Source organism: Megalobrama amblycephala, linkage group LG6 (assembly GCF_018812025.1).
Source record: "Megalobrama amblycephala isolate DHTTF-2021 linkage group LG6, ASM1881202v1, whole genome shotgun sequence".
NCBI lineage: Eukaryota > Metazoa > Chordata > Actinopteri > Cypriniformes > Xenocyprididae > Megalobrama > Megalobrama amblycephala.
Window position 1 is genome coordinate 33,274,219 of NC_063049.1, and position 22,373 is coordinate 33,296,591.

Sequence of the window (22,373 nt, forward strand, 5' to 3'; positions counted from 1 at the left end):
AGTATTTACGACAGTGTGATTCACTGAAGGAACCTGTAGGGGGAGCTTCGCAAATCTTACTGAGTTCCGCTTTAATATGTAAAATAAATGAAAAGAATTTTGAACCTGACTTTATCTCAGATTTTTGTTGTAGAAATTTATGCAAACTAGTGCATATTTAATTAGCTAACATAACATTTCAGAAAACTTGTACTACAAAAAATGTTTTCAATTCCTAATCAATCAACTGGGGAATTACGGTGATATTTATTAGTTGTTTTTTTTTAGCCTATTCACCTGGGGTGTCTTGTCTTAAGATATTTTTCAGAAAGAGTCAAGAAGTAAACAATGTGTAATTTACTACAAAACAAACAGGGAAAGTGTAACAAGATTATGGTAGGTATACCGAATGCATTTAACAGAAAACCCAGGATATTCTAGGAATATTTTAAAGAAAAGTTAACTTGGCTAACCTTCAAATAATGCTACAGCTCTTCTCACTGGACATGTTAAGGTATTGCTCAAGATAATTTCATTAAAAGACACAGGATGTTCACTCAGAAACCAATCATCCATTATGCAAGAAAATCTATCCATCACACAGTGAGCGTATATACCCATTATCCAGACATCGATGGGGTGTTTTTCTTATTTTCATTTTTTACCCATCAATTACGGCAAGATTTTAAGCATTGTTCCACTCCTCAATTAGCCGCAACACCTTTTCCTTTGATTGATCCATAATGAATGTAATGGTTTTAACAGACCACAGACAGATCACTTAGAGGAGCTCTGCTAATGGCAGTGGCAGCTCCAGGGCTGGAGTGATGTCAGTTTCTCCAAGCCCCGGCTAATTAGACACTGTGTCGCTCATTACCCAGGTAATAAGCCCTAACGCTAATGGGTATCAGGCAAGACCCCCAAACACTAGAGAAAGGCAGAGAGAGGAGGGAGAGAGGACGGGAAAGAAGATGAGGGGGATGTTAACAGGGGAAGGGGTGAGATAGATAGAGAGCGAGAGAGAGACAAGAAAATGTAAGCAAAGAGAAATCGTGTGAGAATTTTCATGATGGAGAAAAGAGCGCAAGATGAACAGATCTTACAGCGCTAATGCATTTCAATGCTGTGCCTTTTAATATAGTACACCAGTCCTATTGGTCAAGAGTAAACATGTCATTTTCAGTACGAGGTAAAGGCACAATGGTTGCTATGCAGTGGATGGAGGGCTGTTGGAGGGGGGAGAGAGTTGGTTGGGGGAGGAAGGAATAGAAGGGGCTGGCATTAGAGAGACGGAGCGATGGTTTCCTTGTTAACCACTTTCCCACTTAGGCCTTGTTAGCACCAGAGCTCTCAGCTGTACCTATTATTGGTGACGGATGCTATGCTTGACTTTTTGAGAATTACACAGACACACACTGGTCTGACGGATAAAGCCGCAGCCTTCACTATACTCTGAAGAAATAGCTCCTACTGTATGAGAGTCATGTATAAAAGATGATGTGATGGTCCACGTCATTAAAAAAAAACAATGACATAACTGTACTCCAGTTTGGTGACAGTAAACTTTTCAGTATATTAAATTCTTATGCTATATGTTAAATCTATAGAATATAGTCTACATTTATACAGGTCAAACTATTTCTTCATAAAATGTCCACCTTCATAACTTGACTTAAAAGGATAGTTCACCTACAATAAAAAATTCTTTCATCATTTACTCACCCTGCTAAACACATAAGAAAATGTTTTGAAGAATGAAGACATTTCTCAATATCTTTTTTGTTTCAAAGAAGAAAGTAAGGCATAGTATTTTGGCATGAAGGTGAGGGAATTATGACAATTTTCATTCCTTTTAACTTCACTTAACTTCATTGCCACTTTTTACAATTCTCAAACAATTGCCATAAGATTATTTTTGTTATTTTAATTATTGTTAAGGTCAGGGAATTCTGCAGGCTGTCCCAAGACTCTATTTAGAGAGCATCGAAAGCTATGTAAGGTACTAAGGTGAGTAATTTGAATTTTATTAGTTCTGCTTGTATCAGCTAATTGCATTTGCTGTTAATGGCAAATTCCACAGCATTCAGGCTTTGCAACAAAAGAATGCGAGTCCATCAAGTCTTTGAGCCATCATTCTTAGCCATCAGACAAATGTCATCACTTTTATGTGACATTTTTAATACGTTATGCAGTTATTTTGTACCAGAACACAAAAGATTAGTGTTATGAAACATGCCACTGGAAATGAGATCATCATACAGAGTTGTATCATCAGCCATAAGTGCATTTGTAGTCTTTGAAAGTGTGATCAGAGCGGCCCTATGTAAGTACTGAAATAAAGTTCATTTTCAAATAGGGAGGGGGCATAATCCCTCATCTCATCTCCTCATGGGGTCATGGCTCACACCTCTCCTAATAACCTTAATCTTATTATACACACAGGCAGAAAAAGTTATCCTTCAATATCTGAGGATTTTCAGTATGAGACTAATGCGGCTTACAATACATTCATTACTGCACCCTGCTAAATGAAAAATAACAGCGAGACAGCCTCATAACCGACTCTGACCTTTGTCAATAAATATTCATTAACTTGAATAACCATTTAAGCATTAAATAATATTAAATATTAATTATTTGCTTTAAACTACTTCCTTTCAATGTCCTTGCAAATCAACCTTCCTCTGCATTTTGGCCTGCAGAAACAGGAACAAAGCTTATGTGGGTCTCTAATAGGTTAATTATGTTTTTCTTAAAGCCATGGAAGCAACAAGACTATCTTCGTGGCAAGAAAAAAAAAAAAAAAAAAAAAAAACGTACAGTTAACAAAAAGCTATATAAGACATTTAAGATTATTACAAGACAAAAATTCAAAAATACTTTCAGGTGACACGTTTTTGAATATACCTCATTAAAACATTTCTCTGAAATAAAAACATTGTCTATTTACATTATAAACTATTTAAAAGGAGTTTGATAAAGAAGGCATGATGGTGGTTCTTCACCTTTTAATAAACAACCATGTGTGAATCTTAAATTTCCTGAACAGCTCCTTGTAAAAACAACTTTCTCATTGAGTTCAAACAGCAGACTTTGGCGATAGTAACGCCAAGATCATGGGTTCGATTCCCAGCAAAATGAACATGCATGAACTAATAAAAATGTAATCTTACAATGTAGTGTTTCTGCCAAATGCATAAACGTAAAAGTAAATACCCTCTGAGGTTAGTTTAGAAACTAACTTATCATAATACATATATATAAAAAAAAAAAGTTTTTTATTTTGGGTCTGTGCAGCTGTTTTTTACCATGAAATATGCAGATCAATTTGATCCACAAACATCACAATCATAATAGAAATTGTGTACGTATTCATATTCCACAACACATTAGAGTGTCAAAACTTTGCAGGCATGTTCATGACCCTAAAATTAGAAAAAGTCCAAAAATTTCAAGAAAAGGAAGAAAAAAAAAATCCTAGGTTAACCAGTATCCAATGCAAAAATCAAAAATGTCAAATTGACCCACACCCTAATATATGGGTAAAATTAACTGCAGATTCCAAAAATCTAGTTAGAAAAAGTTAGAATAACATCTAAACAAATATCTGATCCATTAACAAAAGCAATAAAACCCATACAGACTTGTGCAACAGAGGTCTCTCAGAGAGCACTTAATTAATCACAATCGAACTCTGAGCATCCAAACTGTTAGCGGCTGGAATTGTGAGTGTGTGCGTGTGTGTGTGCGCGTATGTGTGTGAAATGGCTATTTAACATGCCCATGAGCTGAGCAGCGGGGTCTGAAGACTGTGTAATCTCATTTAACCCTCACTACACAACACTAATTAGAGCTGACACGCTAACAACACACACCGAAAAGCCTCTCAGCGAAAAAGTCAACACCAGCCAATGACCCAGCATGCTTCCCCTCGCTCTGCCCCAAACCCCTGCTCTCCCCGGGGAGGAGGTGCAAATTTAGCCTAAGGATAGCAGGGAGCAGCCCATCCCCTAGCAGGGGCCTCCCCAGAGCCAAATTAAAGCTCTTTGGTCCCTTCTCCCCCTTTTTCGTGAGAAAGGGTCAACGCGGTACCCCACCACTTTTTGAGTGCGCAAACGTGTGCTCGCGTGTGTGCGTAACACAGTCCGGCGGGTGAGCGCCTAGCGCCTCCTTTTTTCCTCTCCTGGCTCCCAGCGTTTGAAACGGTCATCATTGTAAAGGAGGTCTGAGTGGATCAAAGCCCCCTACCTACACCTGCCCTTTTCTTCCCTCCTTGCTCTCTCTCTTTTCTCTCGCTTCTCATTTATGTCTTGAAGTTTCCTATTGACTAGTAGCTTCTAAGAAGCCCCCTGATGCCCTGAGATGCCTGGTCCTCTAAAAAGCCCCCACTAAATTTTGCTTACAGCTATATTTTCTGCCAACTGGCTGAGGTTAAAATTGTGGGAGAAAAAAAAGCCACCCACTAATTCACTTTTATTCGATTACCCACTCTGGGTTTTTAAAATGCATTTTTTTTTAAATGAAGCAGGCATTGACAGAAGTGATGAGATGGGCCATGTCGCAGATAAGGCCTCTAATCAGCATATTTAACTTTGCCGTGCGTTTTAAAATTGTGAGGGTTTGGAACGACAGAAATGCACATCCAATATCAGCCCACACTGAGGGACAATAACACACTATTTTGATGCAAATCAAGGGACCCATTAATGTTTAAATTTATTTCAGTCCCATCCAGTAAAAGAACACATTTATTTCCTGCAAACCCAGATAATTACTTTGCCACAAAATGCATATTCCATTAAGTCAGGTGAACATTGTTTATTATATTTTGTTTTGTTGGGTTATGATAATGCAATTTAAGAGTGAATGACATTCAGACCATTACACTTGATGAGAAAATAAATGTTAAAAAGAAACAAACAAAAAAAAAATCTGTAAATTCTGGGTAAATGTAAATTCAAGTTTAGCTATAATGTGAGTGCATAGCTTTGTAAAATACTTGCTTTTGTCCTTCAGCTCCTTAAGCCTCATAATATTTCTACAGTTGTGACACCCTGATAATCTTTGACGCTTGGGATGAAATTATGCTCTCATTACAGTGTCCACTATAAAAATCCTGTATTGTAGCACAGCATGCTAGCACAAAGCGGCCAATTCTTTAGACGGCTTTCACGACCAAAACATCTATAAGGACAATATTAAATGAGGAAGAGTCTTCTAATTGATTACTGTTGAAAACAACCCACACAAAAATGGCTCCAACCTGCTGAGGTTTGTTTGAAAGAAATGGTTGAAGAAAGACAGCTTTTATTTAATGAAGTTAGTTCATATGCTATTAAAATGGCAGTTGTGTGAAGTGATGTCTCTCTCTGTGCAGTCATTCATCAAAGTGACTGAAACTGAATATGTTCACCATCAACCAAAGATAAAACACACCGCGTCATGACCAAGGGTATAGGTTTGCTTTTAACATGGGTAGGAACGTTACAGCAGGGCTGGCTCAGGCTCTGTTGGTGCCCTAGGCGAGATTTTAGATAGCGCCCCCTAAAAGTTACTTGTCATCCTCATTTTTGAGCATACACTGGAAAATGACATACTTGAACTTAAATGATTGCAATTCATGAATGCTTTAAACTACAGTCTTAGTCATGGTTTCTTTTAGACACTTAGAAGTTTAAGACAAATAAGAATAGCAATATAACTAAAGCATTTCTTCCGCCAGAAAAAATAGTCCCTGACCGTGAACAGCAACAGAAGTTACATTATTATGCCATTAGATGTGGCAAAGACTGTCTTTATGAGTGTGTCAGTCAGTAGTGAAGACTTTTACATTGAAAACACTCAATTGTTGTGAACACGGAACAAGACGCAACTGACAAATGCTTTGACTAGCACTGTCAGTAATGGGAAAACCCCTTACTGTTAAAAGGACAGGATAATACATAAACATTTTTTTATTATGAACATAGGACTGACCTGAAGGAAAATGCTAAATCTGAATGCAGGTAATAAATTCGCTCAATCGATCTTTTTCTCACAACACTCTTCTACTTAATACAGTAAGCTTCAATGAACAATATCAATTGAGAACAAACAGTTTACATTGCTAAGGGTGTTGTGTAATGATACACAGAACCGTTGGGTGAAGCGATCAATATATATATAAACAAACATTACAGAAGCTTAAATTTCTTGTAAAGAAAATACACTGCACTTTACTTGCAGTTCAAAACCAGCAAAAACGGCCCACAGTGTTACTGGTGCCAGTAAAGAGGTTCAGGTATATATATATAAAAAAGATAGATAGAATAGTACACAAACAATGTTTGCAATTTCACTGTTTTTTTTTTTTTTTTCAAAGCATAGTTTACAGTAAGTATTCAATGCTAATGTAAGAACTAATACCTATGGTAATTCTGCTCTTATGCATAATTAACATGTTATAAATTAGTCCAACAAAACATGTTGTCAACTATTGTTTTTTTTTTTTTTGTGCGTTTCTTCTTGTTTTTGATATCAACTTTATTACCATAAACACTGCATTTCATATGTAACTAAAGGGTGTTAATTGGCATAAACACTTGTAAAGAGCGCTTCATTTAAAATCACTAAAACTCTGTCACTCGTCTCAGTTCATCGCAATCTCACAAAGTTCCGTTATAATCAATGAAGCTGTCTACACTGCACAATGAATCTCTTATTTGCATTGTGTCTACACTTTGCTTGTTAATGAGAGGATTTGCGAGCGTGCAGAACGCAGCGCTGAACAAAAACTCTAAAACTTCATTCAACCATGTTTTGAGCGGTGAGTGGATTCTGACTGAATGAAACACCTCTGCACTCAAGAGATCAACAAACATATCTGTGATCAGCTTTTGTTTGAGGCACCCCCGTAGAACCGGGCCTACAGTCAACCGCCTATCACCTATGCCACGGGCCAGCCCTTTGTTTCAGGTAGACAGGTAACAGACACACCTAAAATATATTTAAAAATATAGGCTGTTACTGTAAAAGCTAAAAAACAATTATTTAATAAAAAAATAAAAATAAAAAAAAGGTCCAAGTCAAAAGTCAGACTGGAGTCAAGCCATGTAACTCAAGTCCCCAAACTCACAAAAGAAAGAGGCTGACTTTAGTTACCCATACAGCCATTATTTAATTCACTGCTGTCTGTTGCTGTATGTACAGGACAGTTAGAGAGTCACACTTTTTTGATCAGCCTCTGAGCAATTATGAATCCATACTAATTATACACTATTTACATATATACTACCTTGCCTCTTATGCTCACAAAGGCTGCATTTGTTTAATCAAAAATACCATAAAAACAGTAATATTGTGAATTATTACAATTTAAAATAACTGTTTTATATTTTATTATTTATTAAAGTGTAATTTACTCCTGTAATGGCAAAGCTGAATTTTCAGCATCATTATTCCAGTCTTCAGTGTCACATGATCCTTCAGAAATCATTCTAATATGCTGATTTGCTGCTCAAGAAACACTTCTGAATGTTGAACAACCATGATACAGTTTTTCTTAGATTAATAGAATGTTCAAAAAAACTGCATTCATTTAAAATCAATGTCTTTCGTAACATTATAAATGTTTTTAAATGTCATGTTTGATCAATTTAATGTACTTTGCTAAATAAAAGGTTTCTTTCCTTATCCTTTCTTACAAAAAAGGATTAAAAAAAAATCTTTGAATGGTAATGTACAAATACACAGAGAGACACAGACACAAACAGTCAGTTAAAAAAATACTGTAAACATATACACAGATATATGCAAATAATCATAAAACAAGCAGAACATTCACAATTCACAAAATGATACAGTTCAATTGAAAACTGCCTGTTTTTTTATATATATATATATATATATATATATATATATATATATATATATATATATATATATATATATATACACACATATACATATGTGTGTGTGTGTGTGTGTGTGTGTGTGTGTGTGTGTGTGTGTGTATGTGTATATATATATATATATATATATATATATATATATATATATATACACATATACACATATAACTAATTAATGAATATCTCAACTTCTATTTCTTCTTTCACTCCCGCCTCTGCCACACACACACACACACACACACACAATTATTACAGCCACACAAAAGATCCAGGACTAGGTCATTTGACAACAAATGACAGCCAAGAGGATAGCCCAAAATAGTTTGGCTGCATCAGCAAACCACCGTGTGCTCATATTGCCTGTTCCCCTTCCACCTCCTGACACAATGGAGCAGGCAGAACCCTCCAGAGAGAGACAGAGCAATAGAGAGATGCAGTGTGAGTGAGAGAGACTGAACAAAAACATACAGTCTGCTCTCTTCCACTCCAGAATACTAGCAGAGCAAACACGTTCACTCCATCCACAACAACACTGGAGAATCACGGTGCTTCCCCCAGTCCTGCACACGGATTCTATATCATCCCGCAATTATGAAAGAAGAGAGCAGTTTAATTAGCTTCTCTGCCTCCACCTCTAACGAGGATTTAATTAACAAGGAGGTTGGCGTAATTAGCTGGAGATGGGCTCCTGATGCTCACACGATATTTTTTGTTGACACTGAACACTTAGCCTCCAAAACACTCCCTCTCAAATATACACACATATATGCATTAGACTTGTATTTAAACACGCCATCAACCTCTCTCCATTTCTGCCTTCATAGATTTATTTATTGGTAAATGCCATATTCATTGCACAGATTAATATATATATATATATATATATATATATATATACACACAATTATATATAAAATACTTCAGTTTAATATATTTTTGTCTTCACAGATGCTTTGCTAGCAAATACACCTGTAGATGAACATAAATGTATGCTATATCCCACTTTAATTCTGTGCATGTGCTTTCATTGACTTCACACATAAACACACATACACAAACAGATACTATCACTCACAAACCCATGCATACACACACACACACACACCGACACACACACACACGCTGCCCCTGGTGACAGCGTAATGGATAGGATCTCTGTGGAGGCGACTGTCAAACCCGACCACCCTAATCAGAGCGTCAGAGAGGAAGATAAAGGAGAAAATAATGAGTGTCGGGTCGGGCTTTTCAAAGAGCAACAAAAGAGCCCAGGATCAGATAGACCAACACAATGAGGAGAGGAGAGGAGAGGAGAGGAGAGGAGAGGAGAGGAGAGGAGAGGAGAGGAGAGGAGAGGAGAGGAGAGGAGAGGAGAGGAGAGGAGAGGAGAGGAGAGGAGAGTCTTCATATTTTATTAAAAGTGAGCCTGTGTGTTTCACTGTGTGACAGAGATTTGAACCCTTCTAATGTGATATTGAAACCATAAGCAACTCTCTTTGACTCTGTAGGACTGAGAGCACTGGAGACTCACCTGCTGTTTAAGTGTCAGGGAATGTTTCACTTGTTATCTGGACTTTAGCATAGTTTTTTTCCCGCTGTGTCAAGCACTTCAACTATGTCATCATTAATGTTACATTACAACAATATATCTGTACTTTGCTGCTTCTAAGCTAGTGACCGTTTACTGTAACTCATCTGCAATGAATATAATGTAATGGATGCTGCTCGGTCTTAAAGTGATAGCTCACCCAAAAATAAAAATTCTGTCATCATTTACTCACCCTCAAGTTGTTCATTTACTATCATAGTAGGAAAAATAAATACTATGGTAGTCAATGGGGGACAAAATCTGTTTGGTTACTGACATTCTTCCAAATATCTGTTTGGTAACACTTTACAATAAGGTTCATTAGTTAAACATTAAAGGTCCCGTTCTTCGTGATCCCATGTTTCAAACTTTAGTTAGTGTGTAATGTTGTTGTTAGAGTATAAATAAAATCTGTAAAATTTTAAAGCTCAAAGTTCAATGCCAAGCGAGATATTTTATTTAACAGAAGTCGCCTACATCGAACGGCCAGTTTGGACTACATCCCTCTACTTCCTTCTTTAATGACGTCACTAAAACAGTTTTTTGACTAACCTCCGCCCACAGGAATACACAAGAGTTGCGTTTGTAGAGTGTGTTTGTCGCCATGTCGTCGAAACGCTGTTATTTTCATCCCGCAGTCCAATCACCGGGTCTGATTCCGGATCAAATTGATAGGGTAAAATTAAAGACATGTTTACAATAACACTGAGCGCGTGCATCTCCACGTTATGGTAAGAGGCGTGACCTTTCCGGGCAAGGAGCGTTAAGCGGCTGTCGAATCACAACACAGGAACCGCTGGCACAATCAGAACTCGTTATGTTTTTCTGAAGGAGGGACTTCATAGAACAAGGAAGTCATCAGCCTGTTTTTATGACAGTGGAAACAGCGGTATACAGATAAGTAAATTATGTGAAAAATACGGTGTTTTTTTACACGCGAAACATGAACACGTTATATTGCACACTATAAACACAATCAAAGCTTCAAAAAACCACGAAAAACGGGACCTTTAATGTATTAACTAACATGAGCAAACCATGAGCAATACATTTGTTACTGTATTTACTAATCTTCATTAATGAAAATACAGCTGTTCATTTTTTGTTCATGTAAGTTCACAGTGCATTAAAGGGTTAGTTCACCCAAAAATGAAAATTATGTCATTTATTATTTACCCTTATGTCGTTCTACGCCTGTAGGACCTTCGTTCATCTTCAAGACACAAATTATGATTTTTTTGATGAAATCCAATGGCTCAGTGAGGCCTCTATTGCCAGCAATGTCATTGAACTTCTCAAGATCCAGAAAATTACTCAAAACATATTTAAAAGAGTTCATGTGAGTTCAGTGGTTCTACCTTAATATTATAAAGCGACAAGAATACTTTTTGTGTGCCAAAAAAAAAAAAAAAAAAAAAAAAAAAAAAAAAACACTTTTCAACAATATCTAGTGATGGCCGTTTTCAAAACACTGCTTCGAATCATTTGTTTTGAATCAGTGGTTCGGATCACGTGTCAAGCTGCCAAACTGCTGAAATCACGTGACTTTGGCGCTCTGAATCACTGATTCGAAACAAAAGATTCGAAGCAGTGTTTTGAAATCGGCCATCACTAGATATTGTTAAAAAGTCATTATTTTGTTTTCTCCTCACTTTATAATATTAAGGTAGAACCACTGTAGTCACATGAATTGTTTTAAATATGTTTTGAGTAACTTTCTGGATCTTGAGAAGTTCGGTGGCATTGCTGGCAATAGAGGCCTCACTGAGCCATCGGATTTCACCAAAAAAAAAAAAAATCTTAATTTGTGTTCCAAAGATGAACGAAGGTCCTACAGGTGTAGAACGACATAAGGGTGAATAATAAATGACATAATTTTCATTTTTGGGTGAACTAACTCTTTAACTAATGTTAACAAGATTTTAATAATGTATTAGTAAATGTTGAAATTAACATTAACAAAGATTGATAAATGCTGTACAAGTGCAGTTCATTATTAGTTAATGTTAACTAATGAACTTTATTGTAAAGTGTTACCTCTTCTTTTGTGTTCAGCAGAAACAAGAAATTCATACAGGTTTGGAACAACTTGAGGGTAAGTAAATGAGGACAGAATTTTCATTTTTGGGTGAACTATCCCTTTAATATAAAATTGACATCAAATACAGATTGACTGATACTTTATTATTAGGGATGCATATCAGATGTCAAAATTCAGACTGATACGATAGACCATTCATTGATAAATGGATGTTATTTTCATATTATGGCCAATAACTAAGTAACAATAAATAGACAATATTAAAATTCAATAGTATTTTGTGTTAAAAAAAATATAAATAAAATAGTCATTTAAAATGTTACAAGTGGTTGTAATTCCTTTTAATGGGTGCTCAAATTACTAAATTAGTTATTAAATTGCTAGTGTTTTTAAAGATTAATAGGTTAGCGTTAGTTGACAGCACTGGTAATCTAAATGTCAATTGTACACAGTAATTAGCAATATCGACAAATATAATATAATTATTTATTTATTGACATTATATACACAGATACATATGCATCCCTAAATATCATCATTTGATTAAAAGGACAAAATAATATTGGTTTCGTCAGATAGTCCACCTGTATTTCACTATCCTTACACATCCTCTTCTCTTTTACAGCCTGTGGAGCCTAATTATCAGCCACATGCTAATTATTGCTGCCTCATTTAGCTGAATAACAACAATGATTAGAAAAACCCCAAACTAAGCAATAAACAACAGCAAGACCCACAAAATAACACCATCACTCTCAACTGTTGTGACAACCTGTGAGCCAGTATATAACAGACACCCCCCATGGCATTGTGGGAAAATCAGCCCTGTGATATCTACCATTGCCAAGATAAAAAAATAACAGGTGTGCATCCAAAATATCAGAATGACCTCAATGACCTCGTACTGATCAGTTAGTTCATTTTGACAGTTAAAATCAGCAGCAGTCCTAAGACAAACAATTCAGACAGACAAACGATTGACCGTCAATTTAAGTAAATAAATAAACAAGCAAACAAATATGACAGGTACATAAAAATAAAACAAGCATAAATATAAATTACAATATTTTCCTGGTTTCTTGGAACACCAAACTATACAATACTGCAAGTTGACTTAAACGTACATTGTCTTACAGGTGGGAGGTTGGTGACTGGATGAAATGAGTAAGTGGTGGCCAGCGGCCGTGTGAACTCCAGATGAACAGCAGAGCTCCACTGTAAGTCGAGCTGACGGAAAATAGCCCCTAATTAAAGACATGACAGCCAGCACTATCATATTCAGCCACCTGCTTAATAATACACAAAAATTAAAGGGAATATATACTGCCCCTTCCCTTCTCCCATTCATTTTTAATAACCTGATCACCTCCCCTGGGAGCTTCCGGCTCAGTGGAGAAGAGGGACTATTTGGGGTATGTTATGGCACACCTGTACAGGTAAAATTCATGGTAGTGATGGTGCAGGGTAATTTTACGATTTATTTGCATATAACTTTTGGTAAACTTTCTAACAGTTATAGAAAAGGAAAATTTTGAGAGGAGAGAAGGGGAAGAAGAGGGCATGAAATTAGAAAGCCGCAGACAAAAAGCAGGCAAACTCCTTGGCAATTTCTCCTCTGACAGAGATGGGTCATTATCTGATAGATTTCAGAGTCAGTTCCCACGTTATTGTTCAGATAGACAGTAACCACCCTAGAACAGCCTGGGAATGGGATACTCAACACCACTTCTATCATCCATGAGAAAATGTTGAGAAACTCAGCACAATAAATCAGCCTGAATCACAGATACAAACAGCCTTTCACTGACAAACACACACAGGAGATCATTTCTGTCTGTATTAGTACCACTGCTAATTATTATGTACATCTATATTTAGGGATGCACAATATATTAGTATCATTTCAGTTGTCAGCTGATTTTCAAATTGATCAGTTTACTCAAAAAATTATATTTCATTGTGCAGCTCATTTCATTTAGACTACATTTAACACTCATTTAAAGTTGATCTTTAAAAATATTATTAATTTAATACCATTGTTAAATATAATTTTTAGCAAATCTAAAAATGAATATTAATTATAATAATTAATTAATTATAATGTTGTGATGTCTAAATTCACCTGTAGCATTTAAAACTATGGATTTTAGATTTCAGTATTCTATTTTTTTGGACAAAAAACATATATAATTTCAATATCGGCCATTTATCAGTTATCTTTTTATTGGTATCAGCCAAAACTGTAATATCAGTGCATCAATATCCATATTCATATAAGCTGTATAATTATATACAGGGGATATTCTATTAATCAGGAGCAAGTATTCACAATGTTTTTGGGTTCATTAAAAGTGTTACAGCATTACTCAAGACAAGTTCATCCGAGTAAAAACAGACCCAAGGAAAGCACCTTAAACTGTTTGAAGATCAACTGGCCATGTATCTGTGATATTCCTCCGAACAAATTTACTTCCTGTATAGTGTGCAAAAATCTCACAAAAGTGCATTTGGGAAAACAGACTCACAAATCAATATAGCTGGCAGGGTCTTTCATTTGAAAAGGCATTTCTCTGGATCCTACTGAGGAGAATCCGTCTCTGGGGATTTCTGTAATGCCGACATTCTCTTATTTCTGGGTTTAAGACATGTCATATTCTTTGTTAAAACACAGGATATATGTGCCACAAGACAAGGTTAAAAAACATGCACACATACACACACAAAGATTGTGGGAATGCTTGAGTCCACCCCCTCTCATCTTAAAAATCCACATAATCCCATCAAATCACATATTCACACCCCCACTACACTCTGAGAGGTGAAGAAACATTTGTTTTCCTCCTAATTCTGCCTTTGTCCTTTCATTCTCTTATGTATCCACAGACGTGCAGTAGACGCAGCAGATTTGTAAATGCGTGGGCAACGGGGAGAGAAAAAAAACAAAAAAAACAGCCCTGATACCTGATCGGCCCAGCAGCAAAAAGGTGACACTTAATCCTGACGTCAGGCTGTTGACCCTTAGCAGTCACCTCACTAATTCAACATAAATAGTTAATGACAGCCTGCATACACACATCTTATGTAACCAAACTTGACAAATAAGTGGAGAGAACCACTCAAGAGCAAACTACTGGAAATGAGAGGCAATTTTTTCCACCATCGCTCTTGTGTTTGACACCTGCAAGGCATCACGGTCCATCATGTCCATGCATTTGCCCGAAGCTCCACTTCTGGGGTGTTTTAACCACCGATACCACTAACATCAACTTGTCGGACCGTTTTACTTATTCACCAGCTTGCCTAAGTTGCCAACTTGCAACGTTTAAATATTTAGTTGTAGACAACTTATTTGAAGCGTAACCTTACACATAAACTTCAAATCTACATACGAACTATAAATCTTTACGGAATGTCTGTTTACACTAAGTGCAAATAGCATCCCTTGCTGGCAAACGCTGTTTACACTAGCTCCGCCCACCAATGTCCGGTTGGACCACTCAAGTTTTAAAAAAGACGCACAGAATTCAATGTCTTCAGTGGTGCAGCAGTAGCAAATAAGGCTCGCAGACCTGACTTTTAACGCAATCGAAGCGAGTTCGAATACGCCTTTTGCCAAGTTCGCATTTATTTTCAAAAAAAAAAATCTAAATAATGTTCTAAAAGTGGAAATAAACTGCGAATGAGTGTTTAATAACATTATTAAAAGTGTTTATTGGGTAGGGTTAGGGGAAGGTGTAGGGAGGGTTTTTATTCTCCCAATAAGGCAGCATCCACTTAATAATTTTAATAAATATAATCATTTACACTCCATGATATTATTGCATCCTGTTATTTTACAAAAATACTGAGGTGCAAATAGTATCTGCCAATATAAAGCATAGATAGCATCTAATTACTATTTACTCGTATTGCAAAGAACTGATACTTTTACATGGTGTAAATAGAATCTTTATGGAAGTCTCATTTAAGGAGTAACAACTGGAATAGAATGGCAGGACTGCATCAATGAGCTACTTTTTTAACTGTTAGGCAATACTTTGGACATTTACACTATTTCAAGAGAGAGAATATTATATAAATAACTTTGTAGTGTGCAACTGTGCACCACTTGTGACATTTGTCCACACCAGGGTTATAAGTGAGTGACCTGTGAAGGCCAAGTATGGTAACCCATACTCGGAATTTGTCCTCTGCATTTAACCCATCCAAGTTGGGAGCAGAGTAGTGAGTAGTGTACACACACTGCAAACCGTGACACACCAGGAGCAGTGGGCAGCCTTTATGCTGTGGTGCCGGGGGAGCAACTGACCCGTCGCAAAGACCCGCCCCCCCCTTAGTTACTGTTGCTTTGTCCCACATGTCGCTGTCACGCCACACGCAGTGAAAAATAACATTGCGGAGCAAAGAGGACACTGACAACACGTCGACAGACAAGACAGAGCAGGTTACTTCTGATATAAAACAAAGTCCCAGCTTTCAAATTAAGTTTTTTTTTTTTTTTTTTTTTAAATTGAACAATAAAACCTGTTTTGTGGCTCTTTAATGTGTCGTGACAGATTGCTGTAGCGCCTCAGCTCAAACGGCTCGTGAACCAATCATCGCTTCCTACTAGTTAATTTATAGCATCGAATAAACATGAACATGAAAAGGAATGTTGTTTCAAATGCGGAAAGACGTAAATACACACCATTTTTCTAGTTCAAGTACACCAAGGTACATCTTCCAACTCCTGACTGCTTTGTCGGACAAAATGGCAGATTCAGCATTATGATTGGTTAGATCGCTTGTCAATCAAACTCAATTTCTTGCTGGTGCTGGAATCGAACCAGCAACCTTTGGGTTACCAGTCAGACTCACTAACCATAGGCCACAACTGCACAAAATGTTACATTCATTTATTTTAATTTATAAATTAAAATAAATAAATGTAACATTTTTCAGTTTGTTATATTAGTATTGCTCTTGAATAATTTCCTGATTTTTTTTTTCTTCAAATATCTACTTACACTATTTAGACATAAAATGTATGATAACACTTTACAATAGGGTCTCATTTGTTAACATTAGTTAACGCATTAGCTAACATGAACTAAAAATTAGGAATGTATTTTTACAGCATTTATTAATATTTGTTAATGTTAGTTATTAAAGTACAATTGTTAATTGTTCATGTTATTTCACTGTACATTCAGTAAGCATTAAGTAACAAAGATTATTAAATATTGTTGAAGTATTGATCATCGTTAGCTTGTGCTAACTATTGCAGTTAACTCATTTGAACTAATTAAACCTTACTGTAAAGTGTTACCAAATGTATGTTTCATCATTATTCATGCATAATATTAGATTGGAAATTATTACTCTTTAAAAAATGCTGGGTTAAAAAACCCATGTTGGGTTAAATATGGACAAATCCAGCGATTATTTTGTGTTCCCATATAATGGCATATAGTAATTTGTAATCAATAGTTGAGTTCAATAAAACTACCCAGCAGGGCAAACATTTAACCCAACCGCTAGGTTTTTATAGTCTACCATCAACATTTAAACGTGGCAAAATTAAAACCATAAGAAACTTAGATGTTTTGTTATTCAACAACAGTTGACCAATCTGAAGGCTGTTTATTGGATTGATATGACAGATGTCATTATGACACTATGCATTTCCTTCTGGAAAGCTTATGACCTACCACCTAAGTCTAGCCTTACAAACTAATGGTGAAAGCTAAACATAATACAGAGTTACAAACTAACCAGCTACTAAGCCCCAAGTGCAAACTCATCGCAATGTAAGAGCTTACGGACGGCTGGTGCAACCCTACCCTGTTCATCATCGTGGCTAATATCGCACAGAGGGCAGTGACAGTCACGCTGTAGGGCAGACTGCAGGTTTCACCCCTGAACTTCTTTATGAGTGTGGTATTCTAGGCGACTGATTCTGGCCCATGCTCTGATGACTAATTGATTGGTGTTAATCTGCAGCTAAATGAAATATTCAGTTGATTCAGGGAAAGGCAGACAGGGCTTGATGGGTCATGTGACCCTAGAGGTCATGTGATAGGGCTGCATGAGAGAACTCATTAGCTGGCCTGATGAGCAGCGGGCTGTTGGCTCGTTAACCCTGTGCAGGATTGGTTTCACTCCCAAGCCGGCCTGGTCACAATCCCGAACGGCGAGGGGAACAATACACTTTTTCTTTTTTCTTGCTGAGCTGGGCTGCCCGCTGTGTATCCAAGCAGTTACAGTTAAACTGCTCAAGCTCCTGAAAACAAATTATAATGTCCTTTTGTCTCCTCAGCTCCATATTATTATTACATGGCCATCATCCATACCGCAACAATCAAACGTGTGGACGCAAACGCACGCTCGCCCTTCCCCCGCACAATTTCATCTGCGGAAATGGCCCTGTGCTCTGCAGCACGAGTAAAAGTGCACTCCAGTCTTTCAAAAACACCTTCACTTTGCTCTCAGCGGCAAAGCCTTTGAACTGCTCCTTTCAAAAATGCTGCCCTTGTAGCCATGAATAATATTTGCCAGGTGTTAGAGAGAGAGAGTGAGTGAGAGACAGAGAGCGAGAGAGGGAGAAAGAGAGCAAGGGAAGAGCTGTCTAAGGTCCTGGCGCTTGAGGTGGAGGGAGCAAGAGGCCTGCTTATTAGTCGCCGTTTATTGGTTCCTTGACACACACACAAACGAATGCACGCACACTCTATTACACAATCACACAAACATGCTCACAGGTACACAAGCAAGATGAAAGATGAAAGGCCTGGCTTTTCCCTATACCTTTAATTTAGTTTAAAAAGGGAGGGTGCAGGGAGCTGGTGAGTTACAGTACATGTATAAAAATGGAAGCAGCCAAATGAAGGATCTCTACACACTTACAGAATTGCATTAATCTTTAAAGAGATTTTACATTTTTCATTGCTTCTCTCTTCATTGTTATTAGCAGCCCTACTATAGTTTCTGATAATAAATGATGTTGACTACACCAGTCAGTACATTTACATGCACTTTAAATGTTGTTTCAATTGGACTAAAACAATAATGTCTTTAAAATATCATGTAAACAATTTAGTGCTACTCCAAATCTCTGAAAGACCTGTCACGTGTATTTAATGCTTCAAATATGCAATTATGCATTGTGTCACGTATATTTGAGCAAACGTACTGATAAAGACTGTAGCTCGACTACACACTCCCAACCAGAGGTACCTTTTCTGAACCTATAAGAAGGAAAATGTGAAATAACTGGATTTCATTTGTAATAAAAAAAATAAAATAACATATTATTAATAATAAATAACATTATTTACGGTCTTAGATAAAATTCTTCTATGATTTTCCTATAATTTATGATTCTTGGCAACTCACACTAGTTTATTAGTTGTAAATTACTGCAATTGTAGTAGCGGCTGTAATAATGACCACATTATTAAAGGTGCCATGGAATTGAAAATTGAATTTACCTCGGCATAGTTGAATAACAAGAGTTCAGTACATGGAAATGACATACAGTGAGTCTCAAACACCATTGTTTCCTCCTTCTTATATAAATCTCATTTGTTTAAAAGACCTCCGAAGAACAGGAGAATCTCAACATAACACCGACTGTTACGTAACAGTCGGGATCATTAATATGTACGTCCCCAATATTTGCATATGCCAGCCCATGTTCAAGGCATTACACAAACCAGTATTAACGTCTGGATCTGTGCACAGCTGAATCAACAGACTAGGTAAGCAAGCAAGGACAATAGTATAATGTATAATGCATAAACATCTTCATTCTTTATAAATCTCTCCAACAGTGTGTAATGTTAGCTTTAGCCACAGAGCACTATCAAACTTTAACGAGCAATTAAAGGGGCCGCAGCATGAATCTAATGATGCCCCAAAATAGGCAGTTAATTATTTTTTTTTTTTTTAAATCTATGGGGTATTTTGAGCTGAAACTTCACAGACACATTCAGGGGACACCTTAGACTTATATTACATCTTGTAATTACCTTTATTAATAATTACCTTTAATAATAATGCTGTATGATATCAAGAATAATATGAATTCACATCTCTGTTCATCCCTTTTCTAACTTAGTGTTTATGAAAAGACTTGAGCCCAGGGGCATCGCTGGACCCTTTTTGAACAAATTCTTATGTGTAAATGGAGATTATATCTTTAATATTTCAGTAATCAAGTCATTTAGTATCAGAACTAGTGATGTCTGATAAATTAATCACCATTTTTATCTAATCAGTCAAACGGGTAGACAAAAAGGTCTGAAATTGTTTGCGATTCAGTTTAATTCATTCAAACTGTTCACTTACGCACTGAAGCATTTGCAGTGGTTTCTCACACTGAAATAGTAATGGGAAATATAGTCAGAAAAAAAGTGCTAAAAAAAAGTTCAAATGTTTCCATTGGAAACAGAACTTGCAAATACCTTCTATCATTTGTCAGCACAGAAGTAGCTCTTTATTCCATGTGCAGCTTGTGATTGACGTACTGAAAGTAAGGACAATTTTTATTTTATAATATTATGGATATATGGATGAGTATCAATATATGGGGACATTTTGGTTAGAAATGCCCCTAATGAGCCTGCCTACTGGACTACATTAAAAAAAGAAAGGTAGTAGTAGTACTAGAATTTAAGGATATTTGTATAATACTTGGTGAACCCCAACTTGAAAATACCAACAAACAAACAAAAAAAACATTCATTTGTTTCATGATCTTTGTTGGGACTTGGTAGATGCCAATAATGAACAAAAGAGTGAACCATGATTAAACAAAGAAAAAGAAAATGTGAATGTGACGTGAGCCCAGCTCTGCTGTGCCTCAACACCATCACCCCCCACTTTCACCCGTTTATTGTGCGACCGGGCCATATTGAAACCCACCTCTCCTCTCATGCTAGCTCAAGGTGGCTCTCATGAGCTAAACACTAATTGAGAGCTCTGGCGGTTTGAATGTGAATTCTGAGAGTGGTGTTTGAATGGCGTCTGTCCTTGGGTTCAGCCTCATGAAGAGTGAACGAAGGGCTGCGTCTGTGCGTGTCCTCAGGTTGACGGTTTCAACCCACACACTCTCTCAGTGATGTGGCCTTGACTAAACTTCCATTATACGGCACTGTGACCCCATAATGAGTTCGGTGCCCCGGCCTTGAGTGGAATATGCACCACTGCACCATTGTGCAAGGGAATATAGTCTCAGATGGGCTGAGAATGCCACAGCTTCAGTTCGCTACCACAGGACCCTCCAGAGTCCAAAGTGAGGAATTATGTTCTCATGATCTACTGAAATACATAGACATGTGCTCAAACAGGTGAGGCTTGCGTCTACTCGTACACACCAATGTATGGTGTACCCTTGCATATTTTTCATTCTAGAAGAGAATACACAAGCAGCTCCTTTGTCTTCTCAAGGCCCAAGGAGCAAACTTGCTTACAGCAAGCACATAATCGCATAGCAGCAACAACTCTGCTATACGTTAGAATGGAGACCCGGCGTTATTCTACAGGTCAGCGGTGGAGTGATAAACGCTGGGCGCGCACATCTCTCAGCCATTGTTACCTACACAATAAGACGCTGTGCTGAGCTCTGCTATAGAGAAGCTTGAGGTAATTTAATCCATTGTGAATACCGATAATGACAATGTTTATTTCAGATGGAGACATCAGTATTGACTGTAACGCAGTACAAAATTGCCATGCACCACAGGCCACACCAAATAGAGCTGCCATCCAGCTATGCAGAAGAGCAGAGACCGTGCATTCACGCACCATTGTGTGTGCGTGCGTGTATGTGCTGCCTGTGTTATTTTTCTGGCTGACAACAGATCTATGGTAACACATGAAAAGGTAAACGTACATTTTGCAGTATATTAGTATATACTTACAAAAGTGACCAGATAGAATTTAAATGAAATGCTTTCTCAATTGGGTTTTTCATAATTGACTTTGGAGAGCAAAAGATGAGGCTTTCTCTCTCAAAACACACATGAATTTTACAGCAGCCACAGAAAGGTGGTCTGACATAATATAGAACAGTGTTAAAGGGATAGTTCACCCAAAAATGAAAATTATCCCATGATTTACTCACCCTCAAGCCGTCCTAGGTGTATATGACCATCTTCTTTCAGATGAACACAATCAGAGATATATTTAAAAATATCCTTAGTCCTCCAAGGTTTATAATGGTTGTGAATGGTGGCCCACGTTTTGAAATAATGCATCCATCCATAAAAAAATAAATAAATAAAAAAAATCCAATATGACGCCAGGGGGTTAATAAAGACCTTCTAAAGCGAAGCTATGGGTTTTTGTAAGAAAAATATCCATATTTAAAACTTTATAAACTCAAATAGCTAGCTTCCGGTGGACGACTGTACGCAGAAAGCACAAGTCAACTTGCACCAAATGAGTAATCCTCTGACGCGATGTATGACGCAGGATTTAGGAGTAAATTTAAGTTCCTCTTCTCTTATATTGAAATCCTCTGAAATTTTTCTTTAAAAATTATTGTTTTAGACTTATAATCCATGACCGCTGATTTGTTTTACTCTATCCTCTGCGCCTCCGTGTTCGTCATTACGTTGTTGTCAGCTCAAAGGATACTCTACCACCAAAAATCACCGGAAGCTTTGAATTTATAAAGTTTTAAATATGGATATTTTTCTTACAAAAATGCATCGCTTTGCTTCAGAAGGCCTTTATTAACCCACTGGAGCCGTACTGATTATTTTTTATGATGGATGTATGCATTGATTTTGGGTTTCAAAACAGGCCCCCCTGTAAATCATGGGATAATTTTCATTTTTGGGTGAACTATCCCTTTAAATGTATGAAAGTGGTAATTTCTGATTGTAACCATATAAAA

The 22,373-nt window shown here is 37.0% G+C and overlaps 1 protein-coding gene across 21 annotated transcripts in view; it reads right to left on the minus strand.

The window, feature by feature from the left end:
- The window catches only part of sox1a (SRY-box transcription factor 1a), a 118,306-nt gene that overhangs the window by 36,643 nt on the left and 59,290 nt on the right, over nucleotides 1–22,373 (minus strand). The gene's annotated exons all lie outside the window — the stretch shown is intronic.